At 40.0% G+C, this 8,665-nt stretch overlaps 1 long non-coding RNA gene across 1 annotated transcript in view; it reads right to left on the bottom strand.

Moving 5' to 3' along the window:
* Nucleotides 1-324: 324 nt before the first annotated feature.
* LOC123789879 (uncharacterized) overlaps nt 325-8,665 on the bottom strand; it is a 34,329-nt gene continuing 25,988 nt past the window's right edge. The window contains exon 4 of the long non-coding RNA XR_015723489.1: nt 325-1,724. This is a non-coding gene — a long non-coding RNA (uncharacterized LOC123789879). The remainder of the gene's footprint in view (nt 1,725-8,665) is intronic.

Below are 8,665 nucleotides of genomic sequence, written 5' to 3'. Positions count from 1 at the left end.
AAGGCCCAATACCCAGTATCTCAGAATGTAACTGTATTTGGAGGTAAGTTTTTTTTTAAGATTTTATTTATTTATTAGAGAGAGAGAGTGCGTGCACAAGCAGGGGAGAGAGAGAAGCAGGCTCCCCACCAAGCAGGGAGCCCAATGCGGGGCTCCACCCCAGAACCCCGGGATCACTACAATGAGATGAATGCAGATGCTTAACCCACTGAGCCACCCAGATGCCCCTGGAGATAAGTTCTATAAAGAGGTGATTGAGGGCGCCTGGGTGGCTCAGTGTGTTAAGTGTCTGCCTTCAGCTCAGGTCATGATCCTGGGGTCCGGGGATTGAGTCCCACATTGGGCTCCCTGCTCAGGGAGGAGTCTGCTTCTCCCTCTTCCCTCACCCTGCTCTCATGCTCTCTCTTTCTCAAATAAGTAAATAAAATCTTTTTTTTTTAAGAGGTGATTGAGTTGAAATGAGGCCATTTGGATGGGGCTCTAATCCAGTATGACTGGTATCCTTATAACATGAGGAAGAGACACCAGGGGTACAAATACACAGAGGGACAATCACATAAAGAGGCAGCAAGAAGGTGGCCATCTGCAAGTCAAGGAGAAAGGACTGGAACAGATCCTTCCCAGATGGTCTTCAGAGGAAACCAAGCCTGCCAGAATCTTCATCTTGGACCTCCAGCCTCCAGAACTGTGAAAGAATAAATTCCTGCTGTTTAAGACTCCCAGGCTGTGCAATTTTGTTATGGCAGCCCTAGCAAACAGAGTGCTCAATGAATTATGTGCTTCGAATGAATGGATAAACAGGTAGATGGATATGGCAGGAACATGAGAAAAACTCAATCCAGAAACAGGGATGGGAATACAGGTGAGGAGGAGTGGGGCAGGAGATGGTTGCTTTTTATTGTAAGCCCTTTGGCACTATTTAATTTTTATCTACATGAATGTATTATTTCAGCAAATATTCTTAAATGTTAATTTTTAGAAAGGGGTGTTACAGAACAAAAGAATATAGGTTCATGAGGCTTTATATTACTGCTTCTCCATCCAGGGCAATTTTGCCCTCCAAGAGCATTTGGCAATGTCTAGACGTTCTTGGTTCTCAAATTTGCAGAGAGTGCTACAGGCATCAGGTGGGTCAAGGCCGGGGATACTGCTAAATATCTTACAGTGCACAGTACAGCACCCCACAAAATGTCAATAGTGGTGAGATCAAGAAATCCTTTTACATAATTGTGTGGATGATAATGCCATAACAAGTTATTAAGGAAAGTTATGGCTATTTAGTTAATAGAATTAACCTCCGAGAAGAACTTAATGTAGGAAAACTACCATACTATGCTACAATCCATTCTTTCATGCCTTTGTTAGAGAAAAATTCTGGACTGAATGATAGTTCTGATGGCAGTGCTAGGAACATGAGAGGCACAGTAAATACAAAAGGACTAACTGACTTCTGTCCATAGATTTTTATACAAACCATCAATATACACAAATGCAAATGGCCATTCATCCCACATTACCTCACTCTCGCCTCATTGCCTCTTCCTGCCAGTCTAATTCATCCCCTCTGCTCTCTGCCAATCAACACTCAATACTCCCTTCTTTCTTTTATCCCAAACCCCAAATCCAAGATTTCTCCTAGACCACAACTCATGCTGGAATGCTTTTCCTGCAGCTTCAGCCAGGATTTCTTTCTTCTTTTACCTCTTTCGTGAAATCTCCATTCCCTGGAAAAGAGGGAATAATTTCTCACTGGTTCCATCTTGCAAAAAAACAGAACCCCTTCCTTGCTCAACAACCGACCAAAATCACCTACTTTTTCACACACGCCATTAAGTAAATATCTAATGTATGGATCTATTAGGTGTTTTGATTTTTGTGTATTCATGATAAATGTGTCTGTGCTAGTGTTATGTCCAGTTAGAGGTGGTGTAGACAAATGTCTGGTGATCTGCTTTGGGAATATGGTTTCCCAGGAGGGGTGTGAGAAGAATCAAGGGCAGTCACTGTTCCATGCTATTGCTCAGAACATTAGTTTTGACCTCAATGAGCAACATTTTCATGCTGCCAGGTACTGAGAGCCTGCTAAGGAAGGGGAAAGACCCTGTTCCAGAATCAACGTACTTTGGAATATCTATAGAAGGAAACACAAGAGACTGGTAACAGTGGTTGCCCTCAGAAGTGGAAACTAGAGACCTTAGAGATAAAGGTGGGAGAGAGACCTAATTTTCAGTGTATACCCTTTTATAACTTTGGAATTTTGCTCCATGTGCACATATTAGCTACACAAAAATATTAATTATGTCAGTATACTGTATAAAACTACAATATTTGTATCTCAAGCCAAACTTCTACCCAGCTACAAATGGATGTAAAAATATCATGTTTTTTATATTGAAAACTGAGGTATTAAATATATATCCTGGCAATCTGTTAGACTCTGAATCCCACACTGAGAAAAAGACTAAAAAGAAATTGTCTGCAAAGATATGTTCCTTATTGATCTGATTGTCTTTAAATTGCATGGAAATAGGCAGAAGAAAATTGACCTAAACTATAATGTTTATATACATCCCTAAAGCAACACTTTTAAAAATAATTGGAGGGCTGAAAAAAATGCAATGACAAAATTTTATTTACATTTTAATATAATATATAATTGATTGACCAGGAGCTTTAAGCACTCTGTGTTCTAGATGACAAGAGAAGACCATTTTATCCGGGAATAAATAGTTCTCTGCCTTGTTTTAGTTTGGGTGCAATAATGATGAATACCAAATCCCTTGGGATGAAAAAATGTTTTATTGAGAACTCCATTTCCTCAAATTTTTCTCATTTCCCCAGTGACTGTAATATCAAATGTCACAAGTTTAAAACAAAATAAAAACATGGAAATGTCCCTAGTTCAGACTGAGCCTCTCCTATGAAGATATACTGCTTTTTCATCTGACCTGTAAAGCCCTTCTGAATTTGAGAATGTCTACCAGACCTCTGGCCATCCAAGGTAAAGGGTCATCATTCTGGTATATCTCCCCCTGGCCACTCCAGGAAATTGACTTTAGTTCCCATTGATGAACTTCACCCTACTGACACCTCCCAGCACATTTTGCTTCTAATCTCTGAATTTGCACAGCAGCTGAGCTGGAGACTAATTTTCAAAAGGTGACATAAGTATGTTTTTCAAATGTGCTTCTTAACCACTCCTCTAAATGAAGAAGGAATCAGGCAGGCGAAGCTGAATCAGCTAACCCAGGCAATCCACCGACCTGGAGATACTCGGCATCCCTCTCTGTGTGTTTCTGTTCTGGGTTAAATAGACATCCCATTGGTTATCATATTTATCATTGGAAATTTAATCTCTGTTATTCTAAAATAAAAAAGTCATCTCTTCACCCTTACAAAGTCTGTTTCTATCTGATAACAGCTTTATTGGTTGTGAGTGTACACTGATATATTTGTCTGCTAAGGCTCCCATAACAAAATATATAGACTGAGTAGCTTAAACACAGAAATTTATTTTCTCACAGTTCTGGAGGCTAGAAGTCCCAGATCAGGGTGCCAGCCAGTTCAGTTCCTGGTGAGGGCTCTTTTCCACCCTTATGACCTCACTTAACCTTTATTATCTCCTTATAGGCTCTATCTCCAATACAGTCACATTGGGGGTTAAGGCTTCAACATATGAATGGAGTGAAGGGAATTCAGTCCCTAACAACTGAATTCACAGTAATGGACTGTTTAATATTTTAGTAAACGAGCAGGTTATCAAAGATATATGCAGGAGATATATCTACCCACATATATACAAACAGTTAGAACTAGCCAAGAGGCAAGGCAAACAGGTTGCTTTGGAATTAGTGGGGATGGCGCATAGAATGCATTTGGGGGAGGAGGAAGAAGGGTGTTAGGGAGGAATGGAAAAAATCAGCTGGTAGTATAGGAAAGGAGGAACAGGAGAACTCCATATGAGCAGTCTCTAACCAGGAAGAGTGTTAAGTTTTTAGTAAAGTCTTGCACCAAAGCAAACAAATTCCATAGACTTGAACAGGATGCTTTGAATCCCCACTCCTCCTAACATTCACTAAGGCAAAGCCCTGCCAGGCAGGCTGGAATATGAACATTGGCCTAACCTGTCCCATCCTGATTTCAAGCTCACAGGAGAATGGCAACTATGTCCCTTTAACTCACTCTCTACAGTACTGCTGGGCAAAGAAGCATTTAAATGCTTTTGATGGTGATGATTGCGGAGAAAAATGGGATATAAATGGCTACTGACAAGTTTCACTGTAACAACTTTTATAACCCCATTATTAAAGAGATGAATATCTTCATATTCCTAAATAAGAGGTAATCACATGTCTAAAGGCTCTTCGCCCCTCACTTATTTTGTTAAAATGCTATTCTCAATCTTTTCCCCCCGGGTGTGCATTAGTTACTATGGAAACATTGGGATACCATAGTTTGAGCATATCAGCATTCCCAAATTCTATTAGAATATGAAGCCAATTTATACTGTGGTATTGGAGGAGAGAGTTCTCACTCAGAGTTATAAATGAATGCAAAACAAAATGAAATGTATGGCACTGCCACATAAACACAAGCCCCACTTAGCACCACAAAATTGGTAAGGCTCATCTAATCTGCCCACTCTATGTATCAGAATCCTGACTGGAGTTATCAATGAAATTGTCTTAGTCTGTTCTCGCTGCTATAACAAAACACCATAACGAGGTGGGGGTGGGGGCAGCCTTCTAAACAACAAACATTTATTTTTCACAGTTCTGAAGGCTGGGAAGTTCAAACTCACAGCCCCAGCATATTTGATGTCTGGTGAGAAACTGCTTCCTAGACAGTCAACATCTTCTCACTGTGTCCTCACATGGTGAAGGGGCAAAGGAGCTCTCTGGGGTCTCTTATAAGAGCACTAACCTTATTCATGAGGTCTCTAACTTCATGACCTAAGAACCTCCTAAAGTCCCCACCTGCTAATATCATCACCTGGGGGGTTAAGTTTCAACATATGAATCTGTGGGGGACAAAAACATTCCATCTATAGCAGAGGTCTACTAAGTAAATACATTTACCCATAACAACATCAGCACAGGTTCTTTTCTCTTTTTGCTGTAATTATCATTTATTTATAAATGGTTTATTTGTGTCATTTCCACTTTAACCCAAGAGTTTTTAGGCTAGTTATTTTAAATTTCAAAGTGACCAGATTTTTTTTTTTTGCTGTGGTTTTCCTGTTAATTTCTCATTTTTAACTTTATTGTGGTAAGAACCTTTGCCCATGTGTGGGTACCTACTATACATCTTGACCACAATGCGCTGCATACAACTAAAACTGAATGTATCATCTTCTCTCCTGAACTAGATGCTCCTCCGTATTCTTTACCTCAGTTGTAATGCCACATCCACTCAATCACTCAAGCCAGAAAATCTGCAAATCAGCTTTGCCTCCTCCCTCTCCCTTATTCATTAAATTGGATCAAACACCAAGCCTTACAAATTTTACCTCCTAAAAACCCTTCAAATTTCTCCCCTCCTCTATATTTCTTGACATCATCTACTAAATAATGCTATGAGAGATAAGGATTAAGCTCACTCCCACCACTCACACCTCCCAACCATGCCTTCCAATATAGTTTTAACATTATTTTTATTTCCTCAAATGGGTATCTTTTCAAAAAGATTTTATTTATTTATTTATTTATTTATTTATTTATTTATTTGCGAGAGAGGGAGCAGGGGGAGGGGCGGAGGGAGAGAGAATCTTAAGCAGACTGTGCTGAGCATGGAGCCCACTCCCACGACCCTGAGATCATAATCTGAGCCGAAATCAAGAGTCAGACACTCAACCGACTGAGCCACCCAGGCACCCCTCTTTTTCACTTTAAATAATATGCATAAACTTACATTTCCTGTTTTATCAACCATAGGCAGTTTCTCCTAACTGCCCACTTTGTAAGATGAAGACATGAGTGTTCTATAATTCCCTCTCCCTCTTCTCACCCCTACCTCCCAACTTATGTCTGTTTCTCCATATCTCTGTTTTTACATTTATCCGTGCAATCATCTTATCAAACCTCCTATTTGGTCTCCCTGTTTCCATTCTCAGCCCCCTCTTAACTCTTCACACAACAGCCAGAGTGATCGTTTATGAGTTTAAATCAATTTCTGCTTTTGTCAATGACAGACTAACTTGTTTCAGACTAACCATCCCATTGAGAGCAACTCTAAAAGCTGAACACATAAAAACATTTTTAGTCACATTGAAGGGCCATCAAGGCAGCAAGAAATTGAGACAGACCAAGATTCTGGAGGAGAGAGAGGGAGGGGGAGAGATGTGAGCTAGGTATCTGGCTGCATTTTTGCTTTTAAGCCATTTGGCCATTTGAAATCTGTGGAATGAGAAGCTAAGAACCTTAGCAAAAAAACAATGCGGAAAATACTGCCTGAGAGTCTGAGAAGCTGAGAAAAGCTTTCAGAAGTCTAATGAAACTGAGAAAAGGAAAATGATGTTGAGTGTCCATGAAGGAGAAGCCCTAGTAAATACCACAAAATTTCAGCTGAATCCCCCAAAGGGCCACAACCCAGGAGTATGAGAGAATGGGAAAAAGATCAACCCTCATAATCCCAATCTCTAATCAGATTAAGGTGATCTATCCCTACCCTGGGTGCTTGCCAGAGTAAAATATAAATCCCCTCTGGAGGAAGATAGTATGAGCCAGCACCTCAAATTATTTCTTCAACTTTTTATATGGTGTCCAACATTCAATCAATAATCATGAAGCATACAAAAAGATAAACAGTGACTGAAAATCAAGAGAAAATAGGGACAGGACACCTGGGTGGCTTAGTCAGTTAAGTGTCCAACTCTTGATCTCAGCTCAGGTCTTGATCTTAGGGTCGTGAGTTCAAGCCCCACATTGGGGGGGGGGGGCTACTGGAAAAAAAAAAAGAAAAGCAAATCAGGAGAAAAATAGACAATAGATACAGGGCCACAGAAGATCCAGATATTAGAGTTCTCAGACATAGACTTTAAAATAATTGTAATAAATATATTCATGAAATTAAATGACAGAATAGAGAATTACAGCTATAGAAGACTAATTGCCTATAGAAGAATTACATTAGGAAAAATTGGGAGCCAGGTTTCCCCCTTCTAATCTACTGAGAGGGCCTGGGAGCAGCAGCACCGTTGTCTTAGTCAGCTCTGATTACTATAACAAAATGCCATAGACCAGGGGGCTTAAAGAACAGAGTTATTTCTCACAGTTCTGAAAGCTGGGAATCTGTGATCAGAGCACCAGCATGGTCCTCACAGTTCTGAAGGCTCGGAATCTATGATCAGAGCACCAGCATGATCAAGTTCTGGTGAGAAGCCTCTTCCTGGTTTGCAGATAACCACCTTCTCATGGTACCCTCATATGCTGGAAAGAGCTCTGGTATCTCCCTTTTCCTATAAGGGCACTGATCTTCCATTCTCATGACCTTGTCTAAACCGAATTATCTCCTAAGGCCCTCATCTCCAAATACCATCACATTGGCAATTAGGGCTTCAACATATGAATTTTGTGGGGATATATTCAGTCCATAACAACCCTAACGACAATGAGCACACCCAGGGCCCAGATCTTGGTTTCTAAATACCATTCTCCATTAAAAGGAACCAGGGATCCTTGGAGAAAAGATTAATCCTAGGACTGGGGCACGGAAAGTATAAGAGGAGTTTTACCCTTCTTTTTGTCCATAAAAGTAAAGAAGTGCTCAAAGAATAATGGGGGAAATATCAAAAGGACACAGAAGCCAACCTAAAAGGGCTCCCATTGGCTAAAGTTGAGCATCATAGTAAATAATGATAGTAATAGATTAAAACCCATTGAATAAAGTAGGAAGTCATGAGTCCATACTGATATGAATGAATGAATGAAAATTTCGATGAGGAACTGGGGATAGATATACATATACAGACATGTAGATATACAGTTTCAACGTACCTGTACCCAAAATACTTATTATCTGCAAAGGAAAAAAGAATCACCCTATATAGTGGAGAAGCCTGGAAAACACCAACTTAATTCAATGAAAGAACAAAGCATCACTTCTGTGGTATTCTTGCCAAAAACTTATAAACCAAATATAATCATGAGGAAACATCAGATAAACACAAGTTGTGGGGCATTTTACAAAATAACTGGACTGTAATCTTTAAGTGTCAAGGTAATGGAAGTTAAGGAAAGACAGAGTAACTATTGTAGATTTCGGGATTAAATAGACATGACAACCAAATGCAATGCCTCATTCTGAATTAGATTCTTTGGCTATAAATGATATTATTGGCAAGTTGGCAAAACTTGAATGGGTATCTGCGTATTGGATAATAGTGATATATCAATGTTAATTTTCTGATTTGATGGTTATGTTGCAGTTTTTTAAGAGAATGACCTTTGTTTTTTAGGAAATACACATGGAACTATTTTGAAATGATAAGAGCATTGGGTCAATTACTTACTCATAAAAGTTTCAGGCAACTGGGATGCCTGGGTGGCTCAGTTGGTTAAGCAGCTGCCTTCAGCTCAGATCATGATCCCAGGGTCCTGGGATCAAGTTCTGCATCAGGCTTCTTGCTCAGCAGGGAGCCTGCTTCCCCCTCTACTTGCCTCGCCCC

This window comes from Ursus americanus, chromosome X, assembly GCF_024610735.1.
Source record: "Ursus americanus isolate L20-20 chromosome X, mUrsAme1.1.p, whole genome shotgun sequence".
Lineage (NCBI taxonomy): Eukaryota > Metazoa > Chordata > Mammalia > Carnivora > Ursidae > Ursus > Ursus americanus.
The sequence above is the reverse complement of the archived record's forward strand: the minus strand, read 5'-3'. Positions and strand labels throughout refer to the sequence as shown.